General features: G+C 48.2%; 1 non-coding gene across 1 annotated transcript; it reads right to left on the reverse strand.

Moving 5' to 3' along the window:
• Positions 1 to 21,861: 21,861 nt before the first annotated feature.
• trnap-cgg (transfer RNA proline (anticodon CGG)) lies at positions 21,862 to 21,949 on the reverse strand. The gene is given in 2 exon segments: positions 21,862 to 21,897; positions 21,914 to 21,949. It is a non-coding gene; the product is annotated as a tRNA-Pro (tRNA).
• Positions 21,950 to 25,159: the final 3,210 nt, after the last annotated feature.

Below are 25,159 nucleotides of genomic sequence, written 5' to 3' on the forward strand. Positions count from 1 at the left end.
GATGCCACAAAGTTTAATTAAAGACACAAATACAAGTAACACTTCTAAATCTTTTGACTGCAAAATTCTTTTACTTTATTTGAAATCCTGCTGCATTGAATCTGAAAATGAGCACCGTAGGATTTTATCTTCACTACTGATTCTATTTTCTGTGCACGGTCGGAACAACCGGTGCTGTTAAATTTGACAAAAGTTGCCCCAGATTCCTGGTGTCATCAGCAATGAAGATTTTGAACCAGACTCCTAAAATACAGTGAGTAAAATGGGTCAACATGCATAAGAACATAATAAGATAAGAAATAGGAGCAGTAGTCGACAATACGCCCCTCGAGCCTGCTCCGACATTTAATACGAACATGTCCGATGCAATCATGGACTCAGGTCCACTTCCCTGCCCACTCCCCAAAGCACAGGACAAATAATTGAAGTATCGACTCTCCCTCAGTTAGCATTTCTTTCATTGTGCAAAAGAAGGTGAGGGGTTAATTAATGATGCTTTCCCGTGAAAACAATACAAAAGTTTAAGAAAAAAACATACGGTGACTGGCAGGTGAGCGCTGCTTCTGATACCTGGTGGGAATGGGCGGGGATTTTAAAGCCCCTTGTATTGTTAAACATTCATATCGCCGAACATCTCAGACTTCATGTGTGGACCTTGTCAGGCAATGGTAGCATGCCTGACTCCAAATCGAAAGGTTGTGTGTTCTAATCATGTTGGGGTTGCAATTATTTTCAACATTGTTCTTCCGGAAAATATTTTCTTTGCTGTTTGGCAATAACCAGACCCTTGCTCCAAGATCTGTCTCACTGTTTCCCCGGTGTCAGGCAGAGATGCGCCTGCTGCCCTCATTTATTTCATGTGACAGGACACACAAGTTCTAAATCAACCAGCAGGTGGCCACATCTAGCATTGAATACTCAGGGTGGCGGACTGGTTTAAAGTGCTGTGTTCAGATTGCAGTCTCCTCTGGAAATGCATGTTCGACTTTGACATTTCTTATTTTTAATCATTTAGTGAAACTCTTTGTTTGACACCACGACCAACTCCTTAAAAGTGGGATTCTGCAGTCCACCTGCTCGCTTCACATTTCTGTCTGACCTGGTGCTGAAAGTGGAGATGTTTCCGCAGTGTCGCGCTTAACACGTTCATCTCACAAGCGAAAGCTCCCTGGCCGAGAATATTTTCTGGAGCTTTTTCCTCATACATGCTCAGGGGCGCGTTCTGTCCTGAACACTCAAGCTAAAGTGCTGAGTTCATTGCCCATGTTGTTAGCAGCCTGCCAGTGAATCTGTTTAAGATGTTCAAACAGATTCCTGACAAAGCTGTCCCGGCTCGCTTCCCGGAGACACCGTGGTCACCAGTGCCCCAGTTTCAGTGGGTCAGCCCCGGGAGGTTGGCCATCCGTTAGAGAATACCCAAGATCATGGATCAGTCTCCGGACAGGGATCCCCAGCCGGCAGCCTTCGGCGGTGAGGGACTCACAGGAGAGGTCGTGGTGGACCAGCCACTAACTGAGAGTCCCCAGCCTACAGCCCCCGGCTGTGCAGAATCCTCAGTTAATGAAATGAACTCAGCAGCCACACCTAAAGGGGAAGTGTGTTGTTGCCCCAGAGGGGCCATTCCCCCGATAATGTGGGACTCAGGCACACCTCTAGTCAGAACACTCTGGGTCCTGTGGTACAGACTGCCTTACCGCCGGCCACACAGGCAAACCAGAGGCTGAATAAGGGAAGGAGAAGAACAGGGATTAACTTGGCCAGTCGGAGACGGGTGGCAGATGTATATAATAGCACGATATGAGTTTAAGAATGTTGAAGAGTTCTAGTTTTAAATTAAGATTTTAGAAATTTCAGGTCACCACAACCTCACGAGGAATCCATGGGTAAATAAGTAGTGAGAGGAATAAGATCGGTTATGAAGGAGTTGTGGCCGGCAGTGTAAGGGGTGGTTTTCCGGGGGTCAGCTTTCCCTTCTGACCTTATATGAGCGGTTCCGAATCGCTCGCTGACCCTTGGTTCTCGACACTGGAATTATGAAGGGACTGTGACAGACTTGGACAGACAATCGGTTTCAAGGTAGGAAGAAGGTATGGCTTTATTGTGTTTATAAAGAAGTAAAAGGCACACCTTTAATAACACACAGAGACCAATACACACTGAGGGGTACAACACATTGAATAAATTGTCAAATTACAGCCTGTGGGGAAAAGAATACAGCTTAAACTCTAAATGGAGTAAAGAGGAGAATGCAGATACATTTACACAAGTTATCCCAGCCTCCCACCTCCCAATTCCCCTAACTAACTAAGTTATAGCTCTGAGGGTTCAGGGGCTATACTCACCAATCCCTTTAGACAGTTGCCGGTGATTCGCGGTTTCGGGGTTTGCTGCACTTGGCCTTCTCAGCGAGCCGTACCCCGGACAGAGGAGAGGACTTCGCACTGCGTAGTCTTCGGTTGGGGTGCGTCCGTTGATATGCTAAGTTGCGTTTTGGATGTAATGGGTAAGTACCCACTTTCTTTGGTTAGGAATAGTTTTAATTAGTCCCTTTTGGTAATTTCTCCCCCGTTGGGTCGTTCAGAAGTAGATTGGAGAGTGATTGTCAATTTGGTTGCTGACAACCTTCCGTTTCGTGGGCCTCGTGCTCGGTCAGTTCTTGATGAGTTCTGGTAGTTTCCTTCACTGTTCCATTTCTTCACTGCAGAGGAAGCAGGCTGCTTGTGTCTGTGTCTGTGTTCCAGTCTATGTCCTTGTTCGAGTCAGTGCGAGTTCCAGTCTGTGTTCTGTTAGTTTTTCCTTGTAAAACTGGGGGATAGATATATCCCCGAAAAAAGGCTTTGTTATCTCCCATCAAATCTCTTGGGCTCTGTTTAAACTGTTCTGTCCATTGATTTTCAAATGTCTCCTTTGTCGGCAGTAACTCGATTAGGGTGTGAGAATGTGCTATCACTGGTTTTGCATTGTTTGAGGATTGTCCAGTTTCCTGACCATGATTTCCATTGTGCTTGATTGGGTAATTCGATAATCTCTTATGGGGTGAATATTTCCCCCCAGACAGTCTGGGATCCTTAATACATGAATTTGCTTCACAGAGTTTAACCTTCTGTACTCGGGAACTCTTTTTCGCAGCCAAAATGTTGTAGAATCTTAAAATTGATCTGCTCCTTTCCATAGATGTTTAGGGGATCTCAGGCTTCTGAAATTTAGGTCCATTTTGAATTCCCTTTCCTATGAGTCCAAACACTGTGTGGGGGGGGGGTGGTCTCGATGAATGCATTCCCGTTTATCCCCTGCAGGCGTCGTCTGCCCCTTTAAACTCATTTTAAAAGCCCAGAAAGGAATTATTCTCCTCTGCAGGGGAAAGGTACCAGGCATCTTTGCGAGATATTAGTAAATTCTACATTCCCCCCCTGTGATACCATGTCATCTATGGTGTCATCTTACAGGTGAGCAAAGTTCCTGGCTCTCAAGAAATAACCTTCCCCGTAAATTAACTAAACTAATACCAAAATATGCATTACACTTATGCAACATCACCACAGATATACACTTTTCCCTTTACAGGTACAAACTTTTTACGTTTACACCCTCCCAGCTTGGAGGGGGTTCCATCCCTACAATTGCATTTCAGCACAGTTACATTTCATTTCAATTACATTATATTCACCAGCATGTAGTCAACGTACAACCACATTACAGAAGGAAGAACATAGATTAAAATTAAACAACATCAATTGGTCTCCTGAGGTTTGTCCATCACCTGGTAATGTCTGGATCCTGCCCTTGAGAACTGCTCTCAGGCTGGCTGACACACAAGACAAACTCAAAACAATCACCTAAACATTACTGCAACATTACCCTCAATTCTAAACTAAACCTTAAAATGTAAAATGTTGCAGTCAGCTACCTTCGACTAAAAATTAGAGCTATGTACAGCCGCCACCCGTCTCCGGGTGTCCTGGTTAGTCCCTGTCAGGCCCATGCCTGGTGCGGTCTGACAGCCGCTTGGAAGCTAGGGTATCCCCGCAGCCGGTGAGCTGGAGACCCTTGTCTCTGGGACAGCTCGATGCTACTGCTCCTGTGAGACCGTTACCGCTGGAGGGGGCTGGCTGGGGGTCCCTAATCTGAGTGGCCTCTGTACTTCTGACCTTCAGCCTTTCATGTCAGGCTGCCCTTCTCCTAGGGTAGAATCGCTGAGGCTCAGATGCCGGTGACCACGGTATCTTTGGCCGTGGTGTACGGATGGTCCTTCTCAGGGCTTGGGTTACTGGGGGTGCGTCCGAATCCCAAACGATGGGTGGGATAGCCCCTCCAGTACTGCAATTCACCGTCCCGAAAGGCACGGTTTCTGAGCCTGCCACATTCCCTGTGGGCCCTCCACCGTCGGGGGCGGCCAACGGAGGATCCCTGTCCTGAGGACGGTTCACCCCTCCCGGCTGCCCTCTGTGCTTGGCTGACCCTGGGTTGTACAGCTTGCACTGGTTGATGTGGAACCACTTAGTACAGCGGGGCAGCTTTATGGCATAGACCATCGGGCTTGCCTTGTCGACAATGCTGTATGGCCCCATATATAATGCTTCACAAACCCCGACCCGAGCATGGTTCCTCACCATGACCTGGCCTCCTATCTCCCATTCGTGGTGTTTGCTGGGTTCTAGCAGCAATCGGTTACTCTGATGCTGTCTGCCCATGTTACTAGCAGCCTGCCAGTGAATCTGTTTGAGGTGTTCAAACAGGTTCCTGACAAACCAGTCCCAGTTCACCTCTCTGAGCTGACCTTATGTGAGCACCGGGGCTAGGACATGGGTGGGGGTCCGCATGATCCGGCCAGTCATGAGCTCGCATGGGGAATACCCCGTGCTCTTTGACTGGCTGGCTCGGATCCCCATTAGGACCAACAGTAAGACCTCCACCCACTTTTGGGGTGAGTCTCCTGTCTCCTTCCGCAGCCTTTCTTTAATGGTGTAGTTTAAAAGCTCCACATTACCCGATGACTGTAGATTGTGGGCAATGTGCCATTTCCCCTCAATGCCGAGCAGGTTAAGGGTTGCCTGCAATAACTGCCCGTTGAAATGGCTCCCCTGGTCCGACTCCACATACTGTGGGAGTCCCCACCGGGAGAACACTTCCCTCACTAGAATCTTAGCTGTCCCTAGTGCGGTGGCTGTTCGGCAGTTGAAGGCTTCAACCTATTTTGAGAACACGTCCACCAGGACTAGGCAGTATTTGTAGCCACCCTGGGCGGTGGGTAGGGGCCCGATGTAGTCAATTTGGATTGACTGCCATGGTCCCTCTACCCTCCTGACGTGTCGTAGGGACACCTTCCTTTTCTGGGGGTCAGGGTTGATCGCAGCACACACCAGGCAGTTCACACAGAACCCATGGACATCCTCCCTGAGTCCCGGCCACCATCCTGCCCGTTCCACCCGTTGCCAGGTGCTCTCAGGCCCGGGGTGTCCCGCTCCTGGACCCTCATGGGCCAGTTTTAGGAATTCCCTCTGGTGCTGCTGTGGCACGAACCATTGTCCCTCTTTAAACAGCAGGCCTTCCTTAACGGTAATGGCTGCTGTGCCGTACGGACCTTCTACTCTCTCTCCTCTAGCTAGCGCGTTCAGGACAGCTTTCAGGACCGGGTCCTGTGCCTGAACTGTTTTTAAGTCCGGGCCCAAAGCTATCCCTGTACTCTCTGCTGCCCTGTTCTTATTCTTGACCGCTGCTATGCGGCCAGTGTCATAGGGGTCCCAGAACTTTCCCGTGCGGGCACCTTCTTTGGCCAGTTTGTCAGCCTGTTGGTTTCCCTCTGCACGGGGTTCAGTTTTTGAATGGGCCTTCACCTTATGTATGTAGACCTTTCCTTCTTCCCCCACCGCTGTCATGATTTGCTCCAGCAGGGGCTTGATTGCCAGGGGTCTCCCGTCAGCGGACGTGTATCCGCGACGGGACCATATAGCCAGGTACTCTGTACACGAATTGCAGGTGAACATCCTGTCCGAGCAAATCGTGTACGGGGTAGGTAATTCCTCGGGGTGGGACACCATGTACATTACGGCGGACAGTTCAGCATGCTGGGCGCTCATGATGCTGCGGAGCTTGATTACCCGGGCAATACCTGCCCTTGGGTCATAGGCTCCGCACTCAGTGAGTCGTTTGCCAGCAGATACCATGCTGGACCCGTCCACGTAGATGTCCCGGCCAGTAGGGTGTAACCCAGCCCGAAGGCCAATGTTCACCTCCCATACCCCTTCGACGGAGCACCTGTGTGCTTTCCCTGGGTAGATTAGGTTGGCTGCGAGCCTTGGCTCATGCGGACCTTCTACTCTGAGGTCCATCTGTGAGAGGAGCAGGGTCCAGCGAGCAATGCGGGTCATCCCATCTAGGAGCATCTGAATAGGTGTGTGGTGGGTTAGGAGTGTTAGAGGAGACCCTCCCGTGAAGATCAAGGATCTTTTCACTGCCCAATGTGTGGCTTGGAGGTGTCTCTCACAGTTGGAGTACCCCTTCTCCACATCTGTGAGGATCCTGGAGGAGTAAACCACCGGTCTCAGCTGGCCGTGCCGCTCTTGAAGCAGCACTGAGCTCAAAGTGTCCCCGCTGGCTGCCACCTCCAGGAAAAACTCCTTTCCTACATCTTTCGCTCCTAAGGCTGGCGCGGTCTGTAAGTCCTTCTTGAGCTGATTAAATGCTGCCTCACAAACCCTGATCCCAGTCCCACTCTACCCCCTTGTGTAGGAGCCTGAGCAGAGGGGCTGCGGTGGCTACATAATCCTCAATGAAGTCTCTGCAGTGCCCAGTGAGCCCGAGAAAGGATCTTACCCCTGTCACTGTGTTGGGGGCTGCTAACTCCTGTACTGCCTCCCTTCTAGCCTTGTCTATGGCCCTTTCCCCAGCGCGCACAGTCAGCCCCAGGAATTTGACTTCCTTCTGGCCGATCTGTGCCTTATTCGGCTTTACTTTAAACCCTTCTTCTTTTAGCAGCTCCAGCAGCTCAGCCAGCAGTGGGCCATGCTCCTCCCCCTGATCGATGAACAGGAGCAGGTCATCCACATACTGCACCAACTGCTGGGGTCTGCTAAAGCCCTTTAAACAGTTCACCATGCGTTGGTGAAAAATGCTGGGCTGTTGTGGAATCCCTGGGGAAGACAGTTCCACGTGTATTGTTGGCCCTTAAAGGTAAAGGCGAACTTGTACTGGTCCTCCCGATTTAAAAGAATGGACCAGAACCCATTTGAAATGTCCAACACCGTGAAAGTGGTCGCGGATGCTGGAATACTCCCTCTGAGGTCCGCTACGGCTGCTACAGTGTGTGCACTGGCAGGGATATTCTTATTCAGCACTCGATAGTCCACGGTGGCCCTCCATGAGTTGTCCCATTTCTTAACCGGCCACAGTGGAGAGTTCACATGGGTTGCTATCGTTCTTAACACCCCTTGCTCTACCAGTGATCCCAGCGCCGTTGTCAGGACGACCTCTGCCTCCCTGGGGAAGTTATATTGCTTTTGTGGTTGGGTCATGGGGTCCCCTTCTATACTAACTTCCACCCCCGTTACCCTGCCACAGTCATGTTTGTGGGTGGCGAATGCTGCAAGGTGTGCCCGTACATATGCCTGGTACTCCACTGGGGTGCTACTGACCAGTAATTCCAAGTCATAACCCTCCTTTGGCTTCACGGTACACAACATTCCCTTGGCCTCTTTTTCTGGGATCACCGGCACCTCACCTTCCCTGTCTGTCCCTATGGCTCCCCATCGACAGTGGTTCCTCAGATCCAAAAGGATCTAGTGGCTAATGATAAAATCAGCCCCCAGGATAAATTTTCCCTCCTGCTCCAATTTCATCAGGACACACTTCCATTTGGTTTTGAGTGTCCCTAACTGAATGGTGAGCGGGATGGAAAACGAACCAGTTTGCTCGTTGCCTGTGAACCCCACTAGACTGTACGGGACCCCGTTCGATAGAGGTGAGGTAGCCGGGTTATCTGCATGTACAGGGGTGCAGGAAGCACCAGTATCTAGCAGGTAGGTCCCGTTCACTTTCACCACCTCCATTGTAACGCACGGTCTCTTCCAGGCATCGTACTCTAGGGAACACAGGTACACAGGCTGCGCTGGCTCTAGTCATACACATGGGTGGGTTGGAGCAGAGGGATTTACCGTACCGGCTACTGTAACGGTTGCGGTAGCTACTGCTCCCAGTCCATTTATAAGTGTCTGTAGGGTGGCTACGAGTGTCTCATATGAGTCGGGTGTTCCTGCCCCGACCTTACGGGCTGGGGCTGAAGTGGCCTTTCCCTTAGTCTCTTTCCATGGGTTGCTACAGTTCTTCCTCCAGTGCCCACTTTTCCCACACCCAAAACATTCACCCCCTTTGTGGGGAGGGTTCCCACCTTCCTGATGCCACTCTCTCTTGCCTTGGCTGGGTTTAATCTGATGGACCTTCCCGTTCCGGTAAGCCAGGGTCAACTGACTGACCACTGTCTCATTGGTGGTTCTGGGATCTCTTGGATCGAACCAGACCTGGGCTTTTGCCTTCACTCCAGGTAAGCTGTTTGCCACCAGGCTGCGGAGTCAGTGAGCCATCTCGTTAGGGGCCAGGTGGGCCCGGTCAAGAACCCCACTACAGGCCCTTTCGTAGACCGGCCACAACCTGTCGGCGAAAGCCTGTGGAGTCTCCCCATGGAGCTGTACTGTTTTCTGCACTCGGGAGAAAGGACTCAAGTCGTTCATACCCATGGCCTCTAGATCCTCCTCCTTAACCGGAGGGTACGTGTTTCGCCCCTTTCTGCTGTGTGCAGAGAGGGAATGGCACAGCTTGGTGTCTTGTGAGAGGAGCAACAGCTTAGCCTGCTCTGAATCATTGCACCCGTTAATATCCCCTATCTGTTCCACTTCCAGGAAGTGTACCGAGGGATCCCCCTGTTGGGTGAGCTTACTTCGGTGGCCTATCATAGCGCTCAGTTTTTGGGTGTCATGCGGGCTATGAAATTGCTTACTAGGGGTCGTGCAGCTCCATTTGCACCAGGTGGGCCAAACGTCTGCTGCCGGACCGAGTGCATTGGCCTTGGTTCCAGCCCTCCTTGTATTGGCTTGCCTGCTTCCCCCTGCTATCAAACCGATTTAAAACTCGGGGCCGCCGTTGTTGGTAGTTCGCAATCCTTGTCTGCCCCGCACTCTGGCTGACACCCCCGCTGCTCTGGGCTGTTCCCGGGAGCTGCAGGCGGTGACTGCGGGGTTTCTCCTTGCTCTACCAGGTATTCCTGGGCTAAACCCGGGTTTATCATGCACACCATGCCTTGAGCCCGGGATAGAGCAAGGTTCAAGCCTTGGATCCGCTGCTGGCGGGGGCCATGGTCACCAGCCTCAAATTCCCTAGTACTGGCTACCTTATAGGCTACCTGAATGTCTTTCACCCTCTCCCCATAATCTTTAACTTGCTTGGCGAGGCAGGAATTCTATTCCATCAATGCAAGTTCGCTATACTTGGCTTCAATAATCTGACACTGTAAAAGGTCCAGTTGGGTTTTGTGCCTTTCTTTAGTGAGCTCTCTACTTTCCTTTCACTGTCCCACCTCAGTCCACAGCCTTTCTCCGACTGTGTCCCTTGCACTGGACCTCTCTTCTGCCTGCCTCAATACTCCCTTTAATTTCTCATTCTCCTCATCGAGAAGCCGGATCTGTCGCTGAAGGCAAATTAGCCAAATGGCCTTCTCTATTGACTTTTTATGGTCCTTGCTCTCGGTCCATTGAGCTGCAGCATCTTCTGGACGCTCAGCATACAATAGATCGAGTACCCACTCCTTAGCCACATTTACCCTCTTAAACACATACGAGGAAATCCCCTCTTCCTTTTTGCTTCTTTTCATGAAACCACTCTCTCTCTTATCACGTCTCTTGCCCCAGAGGCCCTTGGTGGTCACCATTATGTAAGGGGTGGTTTTCGGAGGGTCAGCTTTCCCTTCTGCCCTTAAATGAATCGCTCCCACACCCTTGGTTCTCGACACTTGAATTATAAAGGGGCTGTGACAGACTTGGGCAAACAATCGGTTTCAAGATAGGAAGCAGGTATGGCTTTATTGTGTTTAAAAGAAAGTAAAAGGCACATCTTTAATAACACACACAGAATAGTAATAGCAATAGACACTAAGGGGTACAACACGTTGAATAAATTGTCAACATACAGCCTATGGGGAAAGGAATACAGCTTAAACTCTAAATGGGGTAAAGAGGAGAATGCAGATACATTTACACGAGTTATCCTTGCCTCCCCCGCTCTCAATTCCCTGACTAACTAAGTTATAGCTCTGGGGGTTCAGGAGCTATGCTCACCAATCGCTTTTGACATTTGCCGGTGAATTGCGGTTTCGGGGTTCACTGCACTTGGCCTTCTAGGCGAGCATTATCCCGGACGGAGGAGAGGACTACGGACTGCGTAGTGTTCAGTTGGGGTGATGCAGTAAGTTGAGTTTTGGATGTATGGAGTAAGTACCCACTTTCTTTGGTTAGGAATAGCTTTAGTTAGTCCTTTTTGGTAATTTCTCACCCGTTGGTCGTTCAGAAGTAGATTGTAGAATGGAAATAAATGTCGATTCTTCGGTTTTTGCTGAGTTGGTTTCGGTTGGTCGTTTCGCTGGTTGTGGTGGCCCGGATTGTCAATTTGGTTGCTGACAACCTTCCGTTTCGTGGGCCTCGTGCTGTTTGCATGCTCGGTCGGTCCTTGATGATTTCTTGCAGTTTTCTCCACTACTCCATTTCTTCACTCCCCACCTCCGGCTGCTTGTGTTCTTTTCCTTGTAAAACTGGGAATAGATATATCCCAAAAAGGCTATCTTATCTCCCACCAAATCTGGCCCAGCTCTTTGTTTCAAGGGAGCTGCTCATTAGTTTCGAGCTCTCTTCTTTGTCAGAATTTGTCGGGCTTGTTCAGCAGTAATTTGATACAGTTGTGTCATTTAGATAATGGTTGGTAATTTGATTATCTATTAGCGGGTGAATCGGTGTTGCATAGTTCCCCCAGACAGTCTGGGATCCTTAATACACGAATTTGCTTCACAGAGGTTAGCCCCATGTCATGTATTCGGTAACTCTTTATTCGCAGCCAAAATGTTGTAGAATCTCAAAATTGATATGCTGCTTCCCAGAGATGTTTAGGGGATCTCAGGCTTCTGTAATTTAGGTACAAATTAAATTCTCTTTCTTATGAGTTAAAACACTGTGGGGGCTCCATGAATGCATCCCCTTTTATCCCCTGCAGGCCTCGTCTTCCTCTTTAAACTCATTTGTGTCCCGAAGTCTGTCCTTCCATTTTAAAAGTTCAGAAAGGGATTCTTCTCCTCTGCAGGGGAACAGGTACAAGGAATCTTTGCGAAATATTGGTAAATTCTACATCTCCAAAGCAAGTAAAGCAGTATTAAATATGGAAACCAAAACTGCACGCAGTATTCCAGGTCTTGCCTTACCAATCTCCTTTATAACTGCAACAAGACTTCTCTGCTTTTCTACTCCATCCCCTTTGCAATAAAGGCCAAGATTCCATTGGCCTTCTGATCAATTGCTGTACCTGCATACTAACCTTTTGTGTTTCATGCACAAGTACCCGCAGGTCCCGCTGTTACTGCAGCACTGTGCAATTTTTCTCCATTTAAATAATAACTTGTCTTTGATTTTTTCTGCCAAAGTGCATAACCTTGCACTTCCAACATTATACTCCATCTGCCAAATTTTTGCCCACTCACTAAGCCTGGCTATGTTGTTTTGCAGATTTGTTGTGTCCTCCTCACACATTGCTTTTCCTCCAATCTTTGACTACTTTACACTCGGTCCCTTCTTCCAAGTCGTTAATATAGATTATAAATAGTTGGGGCCCCAACACTGATCCCTGCAGCACCCCACTAGTTACTGTTTACCAACCAGAGAATGAACCATTTATCCCGACTTTCTGTTTTCTGTTTGTTAGCCAATCCTCTATCCATGCTAATATATTACCCCCAACCCCGTGAACTTTTATCTTGTGCAGTAATCTTTTATGTGGCACCTTGTCAAAATGCCTTCTGGAAGTCCAAAAACACCACATCCCCTGGTTCCCCTTTATCCACCCTGTTCATTACATCCTCAAAGAATTCCAGCAAATTTGTCAAACATTTCTTCCCTTTCATAAATCCATGCAGACTCTGCCTGACTGAATTATTTTTTTCCAAAAGCCGGAGGAGCAGTGACCGGAGGAGGTGTGAGCAGCGGCCTATAAAGGCCCAGCGGGAGTCCGGGGATCGGCGGCAGTCGGAGGTCAGCGGCTGGAGGAGCAGCGAGCAGCGAGCTACAGCTGGTGCAGGGTCAAAAGTAAGAAAGAAGTCACAAGTAATCAAAGGGTGACGTCACAGCCAAGAGGGTAAGTGATTGGCTGGTTGAGTGGTGAGTAGTTTTCTGTTTCTTTGTCTTTCTTCTTGTTCTTAGCAGCAAGAAACCTTTGGCATGTTGCCAAATTAAGTAATCTAATGGTTACGTCATGGCAGGAGAGCTCGGACACGTGTCATGCTCCTCCTGTGCTGTGAGGGAAGTCAGGGGCGCTTCCAGTGTTCCTGATGACTACATGTGCAGGAACTGTATCCAGCTGCAGCACCTAACAGGCCGCATTGCGGCACTGGAGCTGTGCATGGTGTCACTCTGGAGCATCCGCGATGCTGAGGATGTCGTGAATAGCACGTTTAGTGAGTTGGTCACTCCACGGGTAAAGGTTACTCAGGCAGATAGGAAATGGGTGACCATCAGGAAGAGCAGTGGAAGGAAGGTAGTGCAGGAGTACCCTGGTGTCATCCCCCTGCAAAACAGATACACCATCTTGGGTACTGTTGGAGGAGATGACTCATCAGGGGAAGGCAGCAGCAGCCAAGTCCATGGCACCTGGGGTGGCTCTGCTGCACAGGAGGGCAGGAAAAAGAATGGGAGAACTATAGTGGTAGGGGATTCTATTGTAAGGGGAAAAGATAGATGTTTCTGCGGCTGCAATCGAGACTCCAGAATGGTAAGTTGCCTCCCTGGTGCAAAAGTCAAGGATGTCTCGGAGCGGCTGCAGTGTATTCTGGAGGGGAAGGGTGAACAGCCAGCTGTCGTGGTACATATAGGTACCAACGATATAGGAAAAAACGGGATTAGGTCCTACAAGCTGAGTTTAGGGAGCTAGGAGTTCAATGAAAAAGTAGGATCTCAAAGGTAGTAATCTCAGGATTGCAACCAGTGCCACGTGCTAGTCGGAGTAGAAATTGCAGGACAGCTCAGATGACTATGTGGCTTGATGAGTAGTGCAGGGGGGAGGGATTCAAATTCCTGGGACATGGGAACCGGTGCTGGGGTAGGTGGGACCAGTACAAACCGGACGGTCTGCACCTGGTCAGAACCGGAACCAATGTCTAGGGGAGTGTTTGCTACTGCTGTTCAGGAGGGGTTAAACTAATATGGCAGGGGGATGGGAACCTATGCAGGGAGATAGAAGGAAGTAAAATGGGTGCAGAAGCAAAAGATAGAAAGAAGAAAAATAAAAGTGGAGGGCAGAGAAACACAAGGCAAAAATCAAAAAGGACCACATTACAGCAAAATTCTAAAGGCAGAAAGTATGTTAAAAAGACAAACCTGATGGCTCTGTGCCTCAATGCGAGGAGTATTCGTAATAAGGTGGACGAATTAACTGCATCAACAGCAATTAACAAATATGATATAATTGGGATTACAGAGACATGGCTCCAGGGACACCAAGGCTGGGAACTCAACATCCAGAGGTATTCAACATTCAAGAAGGATAGAGAGAAAGGAAAGGGAGGTCGGGTAACGTTGCTGGTTAAAGAGGAAATTAACGCAATCGTAAGGAAGGACATTAGCTTGGACGGTGTGGAATCTGTATGGATAGAGCTGCGGACTACCAGAGGGCAGAAAACACTCATGGGAGTTGTGCACAGACAACCAAAGAGTAGTAGTGAGTTTGGGGACAGCATCAAACACGAAATTATGGATGCATAAAGGTACAGCAGTTATCATGGGCAACTTTAATCTGCATAGACATTGGGCTAACCAAACCGAGAGGCGGGAGTGCGTGATTGGTGAGGCCAATAAAAGGCCCAGCGGCAGCGAGAGGCGGCGGCAGTCCGAGAGGCGGGAGTGCATGGTTGGTGAGGCTTATAAAGACCCAGCGGCAGCGAGAGGCGGCGGCAGTCCGAGAGGCGTACCTGTGCAGCTGCAGCGGGGAGAGAAGGCAATAAAGAAGTAGAAAGAAATCAAAAGTTGACGTCACAGCCAAGAGGGTGAGTGATTGGTGAGTAGTTTTTCTCTTTTCTTTTTTCTCTTCTATATCAGTGAGTAACTTTTAACATTGTTGTTGCCAATTTAAGTGTATCTAAGGGTTAAGTCATGGCAGCAGAGCTCGGTCGGGTGTTATGCTCCTCCTGTAACATGTGGGAACTCAGGGACGACTCCAGTGTCCCTGACGACTATATCTGCAGAAAGTGTATCCACCTCAAGCTCCTGACGGTCCACGTTGCGGAATTGGAGCTGAGGGTGGATTCACTCTGGAGCATCCACGATGCTGAGAATGACGTGTGTATCACGTGTAGCGAGTTGGTCTTACCGCAGGAGAAGGGTCCACAGCCAGCTAGGGAATGGAAGACCAGCAGGAAGAGTAGTGCAAGGAAGGTAGTGCAGGAGTCCCCTGTGGTCATCCCCCTGCAAAACAGATACACCGCTTTGGGTACTGTTGAGGGGGATGACTCATCAGGGGAGGGCAGCAGCAGCCAAGTTCATGGCACCGTGGCTGGCTCTGTTGCACAGGAGGGCAGGAAAAAGAGTGGGAGAGCGATAGTGATAGGGGATTCGATGGTGAGGGGAATAGATAGGCGTTTCTGCGGCCGCAACCGAGACTCCAGGATGATATGTTGCCTCCCTGGTGCAAGGGTCAAGGATGTCTCGGAGCGGGTGCAGGACATTCTAAAAAGGGAGGGAGATCAGCCAGTTGTCCTGGTGCACATTGGTACCAATGACATAGGTAAAAAAAGGGATGAGGTCCTACAAAACGAATTTAAGGAGCTAGGAGCTAAATTAAAAAGTAGGACCTCAAAAGTAGTAATCTCGGGATTGCTCACAGTGCCACGGGATAGTCAGAGTAGGAATCGCAGGATAGCGCAGATGAATACGTGGCTTGAGCAGTGGTGCAGCAGGGAGGGATTCAAATTCCTGGGGCATTGGAACCGATTCTGGGGGAGGTGGGACCAGTACAAACCGGACGGTCTGCACCTGGGCAGGACCGGAACCAATGTCCTCGGGCGAGTGTTTGCTCGTGCTGTTGGGGAGGATTTAAACTAATATGGCAGGGGGATGGGAACCAATGCAGGGAGATAGAGGGAAACAAAAAGGAGGCAACAGCAAAAGACAGAAAGGAGATGAGGAAAAGTGGAGGGCAGAGAAACCCAAGGCAAAGAACAAAAAGGGCCACTGTACAGCAAAATTCTAAAAGGACAAACGGTGTTAAAAAAACAAGCCTGATGGTTTTGTGTCTTAATGCAAGGAGTATCTGCAAAAAGGTGGATGAATTAACTGTGCAAATAGATGTAAACAAATATGATGTGATTGGGATTACGGAGACGTGGCTCCAGGATGATCAGGGCTGGGAACTCAACATCCAGGGTTATTCAACATTCAGGAAAGATAGAATAAAAGGAAAAGGAGGTGGGGTAGCATTGCTGGTTAAGGAGGAAATTAAGGCAATATTTTGGAAGGACATTAGCTTGGATGATGTGGAATCTATATGGGCAGAGCTGCAGAATACCAAAGGGCAAAAAACGTTAGTGGGAGTTGTGTACAGACCTCCAAACGGTAGTAGTGATGTTGGTGAGGGCATCAAACATGAAATTAGGGGTGCATGCAATAAAGGTGCAGCAGTTATAATGGGTGACTTTAATATGAACATAGATTGGGTTAACCAAACTGGAAGCAACACGGTGGAGGAGGATTTCCTTGAGTGCATAAGGGATGGTTTTTTAGACCAATATGTCGAGGAACCAACTAGGGGGGAGGCCACCTTAGACTGGGTGTTGTGTAATAAGAGAGGATTAATTAGCAATCTCGTTGTGCGAGACCACTTGGGGAAGAGTGACCATAGTATGGTGGAATTCTGCATTAGGATGGAGAATGAAACAGTTAATTCAGAGACCATGGTCCAGAACTTAAAAAAGGGTAACTTTGAAGGTGTGAGGCGTGAATTGGCTAGGATAGATTGGCGAATGATACTGAAGGGGTTGACTGTTGATGGGCAATGGCAGACATTTAGAGACCGCATGGATGATTGTACATGCCTGTCTGGCGTAAAAATAAAAAAGGGAAGGTGGCTCAACCGTGGCTATCAAGGGAAATCAGGGATAGTATTAAAGCCAAGGAAGTGGCATACAAATTGGCCAGAAATAGCAGCGAACCTGGGAACTGGGAGATATTTAGAACTCAGCAGAGGAGGACAAAGGGTTTGATTAGGGCAGGGAAAATGGAGTACGAGAAGAAGCTTGCAGGGAACATTAAGACGGATTGCAAAGGTTTCTATAGATATGTAAAGAGAAAAAGGTTAGTAAAGACAAACGTAGGTCCCCTGCAGTCAGAATCAGGGGAAGTCATGACGGGGAACAAAGAAATGGCAGACCAATTGAACAAGTACTTTGGTTTGGTATTCACTGAGGAGGACACAAACAACCTTCCGGATATAAAAGGGGTCGGAGGGTCTAGTAAGGAGGAGGAACTGAGGGAAATCCTTATTAGTCGGGAAATTGTGTTGGGGAAATTGATGGGATTGAAGGCCGATAAATCCCCAGGGCCTGATGGACTGCATCCCGGAGTACTTAAGGAGGTGGCCTTGGAAATAGTGGATGCATTAACAGTCATTTTCCAATATTCCATTGATTCTGGATCAGTTCCTATGGAGTGGAGGGTAGCCAATGCAACCCCACTTTTTAAAAAAGGAGGGAGAGATAACAGGGAGGTCAGACTGACATCGGTAGTGGGTAAAATGATGGAATCAATTATTAAGGATGTCATAGCAGCACATTTGGAAAGAGGTGACATGATAGGTCCAAGTCAGCATGGATTTGTGAAAGGGAAATCATGCTTGACAAATCTTCTGGAATTTTTTGAGGATGTTTCCAGTAGAGTGGACAAGGGAGAACAAGTTGATGTGGTATATTTGGACTTTCAGAAGGCTTTCGACAAGGTCCCACACAAGAGATTAATGTGCAAAGTTAAAGCACATGGGATTGGGGGTAGTGTGCTGACATGAATTGAGAACTGGTTGTCAGACAGGAAGCAAAGAGTAGGAGTAAATGGGGACTTTTCAGAATGGCAGGCAGTGACTAGTGGGGTACCGCAAGGTTCTGTGCTGGGGCCCCAGCTGTTTACACTGTATATTAATGATTTAGACGAGGGGATTAAATGTAGTATCTCCAAATTTGCGGATGACACTAAGTTGGGTGGCAGTGTGAGCTGCGAGGAGGATGCTATGAGGCTGCAGAGCGACTTGGATAGGTTAGGTGAGTGGGCAAATGCATGGCAGAAGAAGCATAATATGGATAAATGTGAAGTTATCCACTTTGGTGGTAAAAACAGAGAGACAGACTATTATCTGAATGGAGACAGATTAGGAAAAGGGGAGGTGCAACGAGACCTGGGTATCATGGTACATCAGTCATTGAAGGTTGGCATGCAGGTACAGCAGGCGGTTAATAAAGCAAATGGCATGTTGGCCTTCATAGCGAGGTGATTTGAGTACAGGGGCAGGGAGGTGTTGCTACAGTTGTACAGGGCCCTGGTGAGGCCACACCTGGAGTATTGTGTACAATTTTGGTCTCCTAACCTGAGGAAGGACATTCTTGCTATTGAGGGAGTGCAGCGAAGGTTCACCAGACTGATTCCCGGGATGGCGGGACTGACCTATCAAGAAAGACTGGATCAACTGGGCTTGTATTCACTGGAGTTCAAAAGAATGAGAGGGTACCTCATAGAAACGTTTAAAATTCTGACGGGATTAGACAGATTAGATGCAGGAAGAATGTTCCCAATGTTAGGGAAGTCCAGAACCAGGGGACACAGTCTAAGGATAAGGGGTAAGCCATTTAGGACCGAGATGAGGAGGAATTTCATCACCCAGACTGTGGGGAACCTGTAAAATTCTCTACCACAGAAAGTTGTTGAGGCCAATTCACTAAATATATTCAAAAAGGAGTTAGATGAAGTCCTTACTACTAGGGGAATCAAGGGGTATGGTGAGAAAGCAGGAATGGGGTACTGAAGGTGCATGTTCAGCCATGAACTCATTGAATGGTGGTGCAGGCTAGAAGGTCCGAATGGCCTATTCCTGCACCTATTTTCTATGTTTCTAAATACAGTGGAGGAGGATTTCCTGGAGTGCATTAGGAATGGTTTTCTTGACCAATATGTCGAGGAACCAACTGGAGGGCTGGCTCTCCTACACTCGGTGATGTGGAATGAGAAAGGACTAATAGCAATTTTGTTGTGCGAGGCCTCTTGGGGAAGAGTAATCACAATATGGTACAATTCTTTATTGAGATGGAGAGTGGCACAGTTAATTCAGAGACGAGAATCCTGAACTTGAGGAAAGGTAACTTCAATGGTATGAGATGTGAATTGGCTAGAATAGACTGGCAAATGAGACTTAAAGGGTTGACGGTGGATAGGAAATGGCAAACATTTAAAGATCATATGGATGAACTTCAACAATTGTACATCCCTGTCTGGAGAAAAAAATGAAACAGGGAATGTGGCTCAACCGTGGCTAAGAAGGGAAATTAGGGATGGTGTTAATTCCAAGGAGAGGCATATAAATTGGCCAGAAAAAGCAGCAAACCTGAGGACTGGGAGAAATTTAGAATTCAGTCGAGGAGGACAAAGGGTTTAATTAGGAGCGGAAAAATAGAGTATAAGCGGAAGCTTGCAGGGAACATAAAAACTGTCTGCAAAAGCTTCTGTAGATATGTGAAGAGAAAACGATTAGTGAAGACAAACGTAGGTCACTTGCAGTCAGAATCAGGTGAATTTATAATGGGGAACAAAGAAAGGGCAGACCAATTGAACAGATACTTTAGTTCTGTTCTCACGAAGGAAGATACATATAACCTTCCGGAAATACTTGGAAACCGAGGGTCTAGCGAGAAGTAGGAACTGAAGGAAATCTTTATTAGTCAGGAAATTGTGTTAGGCAAATTGATGGGATTGAAGGCCAATAAATCCACAGGGCCTGATAGTCTGCATCCCAGAGTATTTAAGGAAGTAGCCCTAGAAATAGTGGATGCATTGGTGATCATTTTCCAACAGTCTATCGACTCTGGATCAGTTCCTATGGACTGGAGGGAAACTAATGTAACAACACTTTTTAAAAAAGGAGGGAGAGAGAAAATGTAAAATTATAGACCGATTAGCCTGACATCAGTAGTGGGGAAAATGCTGGAATCAATTATTAAAGATGAAATAGGAGCACATTTGGAAAGCAGTGACAAGATCTGTCCAAGTCAGCAAGGATTTATGAAACGGAAATCATGCTTGACAAATCTTCAAGAATTTTTTAGGATGCAACTAGCAGAGTGGACAAGGGAAAACCAGTGGATGTAATGTGTTTGAACATTCAAAAGGCTTTTGACAAGGTCCCACACAAGAGATTAGTTTGCAAAATGAAAGCATATGGTATTGGGGGTAATGTATTGACGTGGGTAGAGAACTGGTTGGCAGACAGGTAGCAGGGAGCAGGGATAAATGGGTCCTTCTCAGTATCGCAGGCAGTGACTAGTGGCATGCCACTGGACTCAGTGTTGGGACGCCAGCTATTTACAATATACATCAATGATTTAGATGGAATCAACGGAATTGATTGTAATATCTCCAAGTTTGCAGGTGACTCTAAGCTGGGTGGCGGTGTGAGCTGTGAGGAGGATGCTAATAGGCTGTAGGGTGACTTGCACAGGTCGGTAAGTGGGCAAATACATGGCAGATGCAGTATAGTGTAGATAAATGTGAGGTTATCCACTTTGGTGGCAAAAACGTGAAGGCAGAATATTATCTGAATGGTGACAGATTAGGAAAATGGGAGGTGCAACGTGACCTGGGTGTCATGGTACATCAATAATTGAAAGTTGGCATGCAGGTACAGCAGGCGGTGAAGAAGACACATGGCATGTTGGCCTTCTTAGCTGGGGAATTTGAGTATTGGAGCAGGGAGGTCTTACTGAAGATTTAAAGGGCCTTGGTGAGGCGTCATCTGGAATATTGTGTTCAGTTTTGGTCTCCTAATCTGAGGAAGGATGTTCTTGCTATTGAGGGCGTGCGGCGAAGTTTCACCAGACTGATTCCCGGGATGGCAGGACTGACATATGAGGAGAGACTGGATCCACTGGGCCTGCATTCACTGGAGTTTAGAAGAATGAGAGGGGATGTCATAGAAACATATAAAATTCTGACGGTACTGGGCAGGTTAGAGGCAGGAAGAATGTTCCCGATGTTTGGGGAAGTCCAGAACCAGGGGTCAGAGTCTAAGGGATAAGGGGGAAGCCATTTAGGACCGAGATGTGGAGAAACTTCTTCACTCAGAGAGTTGTTAACCTGTGGAATTCTTTGCCACAGAGAGTTGTTGATGCCAGTTCGTTAGATATATTCAAGAGGGAGTTAGATGTGGCCCTTAAGGCTAAAGGGATCAAGAGGTATGGATAGAAAGCAGGAAAGGGGTACTGAGCTGAATGATCAGCCATGATCTTATTGAATGGTGGTGCAAGCTCGAAGGGCCGAATGGCCTTCTCCTGCACATATTTTCTACGTTTCTATGTTTCTATGTCCTGCTACTGCTTTTTTAATAATGGACGCCAACATTTTCCCAACCACAGACGTTAGGCTAACTGGTCCATAGTTTCCTGCTTTTTGTCTTCCTCCTTTTTTAAATAGGGGCATTACATTTGCAGTTTTCCAATCTGCTGGGTCCTCCCCAGAATCCAGGCAGTGCATGTCCACAGATCCCTGAAAGTAGCAGGCCAGGTCGATAAGGTGGTTAAGAAGGAATATGGATGCTCGCCTTTATTATCCAGGAATAGAATACAAGAGATGGGGTCGGTGGGGCAGGTTTGGCCACTGCTGGACTACTGCGTGCAGTTCTGGTCGCCATATTACAGGAAGGACATGATTGCACTGAAGAGGATACAGAGGAGATTTACGAGTCTGTTGCCGGGAGTGGAGAATCTTAGCCATGAGGACAGATTGGATACGCTGGGTTTGTTTTCCATGGAACAGAGCCTGAGGGGAGTCTTCATTGAGGTGTATAAAATTATGAGGGGCCTAGATATAGTGGATAGAAACGGCCTATTTCACTTAGCAGAGGGGTCATCAACAAGGAGACATAAATTTAAAGTAATTGGTAGAAAGTTTAGAGGGGAAATTTCTTCACGCAGAGGGTTGTGGGGGTCTGGAACTCACTGCCTGAAAGGGTGGCAGAGGCAGAAACCCTCACCACATTTTAAAAGTGCTTGGATGTGCACCTGAAGTGCCGTAACCTGCAGGGTTATGGACCTAGAGCTGGAAAGTGGGATTAGGCTGGATGGCCTCTTGTTGGCCGACGCGGACACGATGGGCCGAAATGGCCTCCTTCCGTGCTGTAAACTTCTATGATCTCCTTCACAAAGAGTTGAGGTGCGTGTGAGGTGACTTGGGCACATCTTTCCTCACGTGACAACATTTCAAAGGCAACTCAACGACTGTAAAGCACTTTGGGGCATCATGAGTTCCTGACAGACGCTGCAGAAATGCAAGTCCTTCTTTGCAAAAGTTCGATGCAAATTCAAAATTCGCGGCAAAATGAGGGCTCGTCCGGGATTTGAACCCGGGACCTCTCGCATACTTCAAATAACAATCCCGAAGCGAGAATCATACCTCTAGACCAACAAGCCAAGTATGAAGTTTATTTGGAGATAAGGTGTAACCATTATTAAGCATTTTTAGATTGTTGCGATTCCTGATTGAAGGAGCACATGAGACGGAATCAGTGACTTTGTCTTTTTGACATGTCTTCTGAAGCGCCACACGGTCCCACTCCTGCAGTCAATGAGCTGTCGGGACGTTAATATATCCATCATCATCATCATCATAGGCGGTCCCTCGAAATGAGGATGACTTGCTTCCACGCCAAAAAAGGATGAGTTCATGGTAGTATGGTGTTACTCCTCCCTGTGCGATCCCCAAGTTTGGCCAGGGAGCGTACAGCCTGACCTGACAGCCTCTGCGTTTCACTCAACAAGTGAGACACCATAAGTAAAGAATAATCGCGAGTTGACAGACAACCAAAAAGTGGGAAGCTATTCTGATCCCGGCAGGAACTTCTATATTTCTGAAAATGTCCCACCAAGGTGGAATTGTGATCTCTGGAATCTTTCTCCCTATCTCAATTGTTTTCTGTTCTCGAGAATCGAAATGTTTTTGTGAGATTACTACAGCTGCTAGCAGAGCAGTAAGTTGTTCGGGTAGTGGGGGAATTTCATCGCCAAATGTACTACATAATCCTGCAGGTTTTTGATGTTTTCTCTCACAGTGAGGTGAACAGTGGAGGGTTCAGGCATGGGGACAATCCGTTCCTGGGACACTTGAACTTCTGCCTCGGGTTTAAAGCAAAAACTGCTGTCACTGACCGGACACCAGAAGTGTCCATGTTGGTAGTGGGGCGCACTGGTGCTGACACAATATGTCCCACCACCGATGTATGCTCCCTGTGGAGGGACATGGTTTTGTGCCATTACCTCCATGGTACAGTTGATAGACTGTGCACCAGCAGCTTTAAACCCACACTGTGGTTTAGAATAGGTGTTCAAGTGCTGGGGACACAGTATTATGTGAGCACCCGGAGAGGTCAGTACCCGTCACAGCGTGTTCCCACTTTATGACATATGGTGGGACTGCTGTGAAATGAACATGTGCACCTCCTTGAATGACTCCAATGTTCTCCACCCTGTATACAGTGTGGGAAGGGCTGTCCCACCCATGACCGACATCCTTAGTACTATCCCCATGATGGTGTGATGAGAACATCGCGATCGACTGGGATAGGGTAAGTTTCAGAAGCTAGGCCGAGCTGGCACGGGCTTCGTGAGTTACTGTATGGGCTTGTTACTGATCCAGTAGGGGACTAAACCTTGTTTTAAATCCTCCAGGTTGTTGCGGCCCTCGCCCAACAACCATGCCCCGTACAGCACACACACCTCGTTCTGTGCAACCTGGTCAGAAGCATTCCTATCCTTCCGTATGAGTGCATTCCCTGTCTGTGCATGTTTTTCCAGTTCAGCCACGATTTCCTTTCAATGGATCATCATAGCCTGGTTCTCGTGTAGCTCTGAGCCTTCTCCTGTGTTTTCTTCTTTCATGATGTTTCTCAGTTGGTTCTTTAGACCATTTATCTGCATGTGTAGTTCGATATCGTCCAGGCTATTTATCACAGAGGATCCTGCATGATATGCAGTTAAAATGTCGTTCAAGGTGCCCCTTCTAGGTCTTCCCGTGCCCATGGTGTCCCTCGCGTATAGGATGTATATATCTGTTTTGTCTACATTCTCAAATTCTAACTCATAAAAGTTCTTGAACATTTCTCTGAGTAGGGCCTGCTATAGCTGCTCTGTTTCCTTCGGGCACCAGTCAGGTATATGCACCTCGGTAAAGTTTAACATAACTGAAGCTACTGCATAATGTAGCCCCTGGTATAACACCTTTTCGGTTGGTACCAATACTAATCCATTCCCGAGTTACTTGGTGATGGTAGGACACCTTTCTATTATTGTTCTCACTGGCGGGGTCGTGGGCAGGGGTTTCTTAAGGTGTGCTATAAGTTCGGTGGTGTTAATTGTGAGTGGGGAGTGTGGGACCACACACCCGTGTAGGCTGGAATCCCACCCCATCCCTTCACCCTCATCTTGCCATTGCCTGGCAAAGGCGATTGATATGCCTGCAGGACAGATCTCCTCTGACCACCACATGCAGACGTAAATTCCCTGTTCAGACTCCCACCACGTGTTCTAACACACCTTCACTCCTCCCCGTGTCCCCGTGATGGTACGGTACATGTCATTCCCGAGTCTTTCCCAGTCAGAGTGCTGATCCCCCACATCCTTGCTCAGCTTCCTGAGCCAGCACAATCTACCCAGGGGAATCTTTCATTTACAAGTCAAACATACACGTTTTCCCTCCGTGACACTGACCCACGCAGCAACGACCCGTATCCTGGGGCATGGAACGGAGGCCTCCCCAGAGGTAAACCCTTCCTGGCTGGAGTAGTGGCTGGAATGAGACCCCATCCACCCTGGCCACCTTCCCTCGTGGGCGTACACGGCGAGCTCTTCCACACCCGGGGTGCCACTCCCTGCAGTCACGATCGGTGCTCTCTCTCCTGAGACCATAAATGGGGGATTCTTCCACGTCTCCTCAGCTGTCGCTGCTCATCCTTATCAGGGTGAGCAGGAACAGGACCCTGTTCATGTTGTTATCGATCTTGTAGTGCCTCTTTTACTGCCGACAAGGTGGGGTCTTTTCCTTTCCCCAATACATATGTCACTATTTAGTCACCGGCTGTCGGCTGAAACTCTTAACTTCTATATTCATATAAACATCCTTATCCTATTCTACTCGTTTCACACCTTCCATACGTGTGGTTTCTTTTCGGTTGTGGTGCCCTGAAATCATTACACGCATAATCTACACTACGCTAGATTCTTACTAAACATACCTTAACACATATCGTATTATTTATGTACATCTGCCACCCATCTCCGGGTGGCCAGGTTAATTCCTGTCCTTCTCTTTTCTTCCCTGGCCTCTGTGTTTCCAGCGGGGCCAGTAGTAGGTCGGACAGTACCGCAGGACCTGGAGTGTCCTGACCGGAGGTGGGTCTGAGTCCCACACTATTGGGGGAATGTCCCCTCCGGTGATACAGCACACCGCTCCTTTGGGGGTGGCTGCCTGGTTCATTTTGTCTCCTGGGGGTTCTGCCTGGTTGAGGGCCGTGGGCTGGGGACCCCCAATTAGTGGCTGGTCCACCACTATCTCTTCTGGGGGTCCCTCGTCGCCCGAGACTACCGGCTGGGTGTCCCTGCTCGCAGGCTGGTCCATGATCTTAGGTA

The sequence above is a fragment of the Pristiophorus japonicus genome, unplaced genomic scaffold (genome assembly GCF_044704955.1).
Source record: "Pristiophorus japonicus isolate sPriJap1 unplaced genomic scaffold, sPriJap1.hap1 HAP1_SCAFFOLD_89, whole genome shotgun sequence".
NCBI classification, from domain to species: Eukaryota; Metazoa; Chordata; class Chondrichthyes; family Pristiophoridae; genus Pristiophorus; species Pristiophorus japonicus.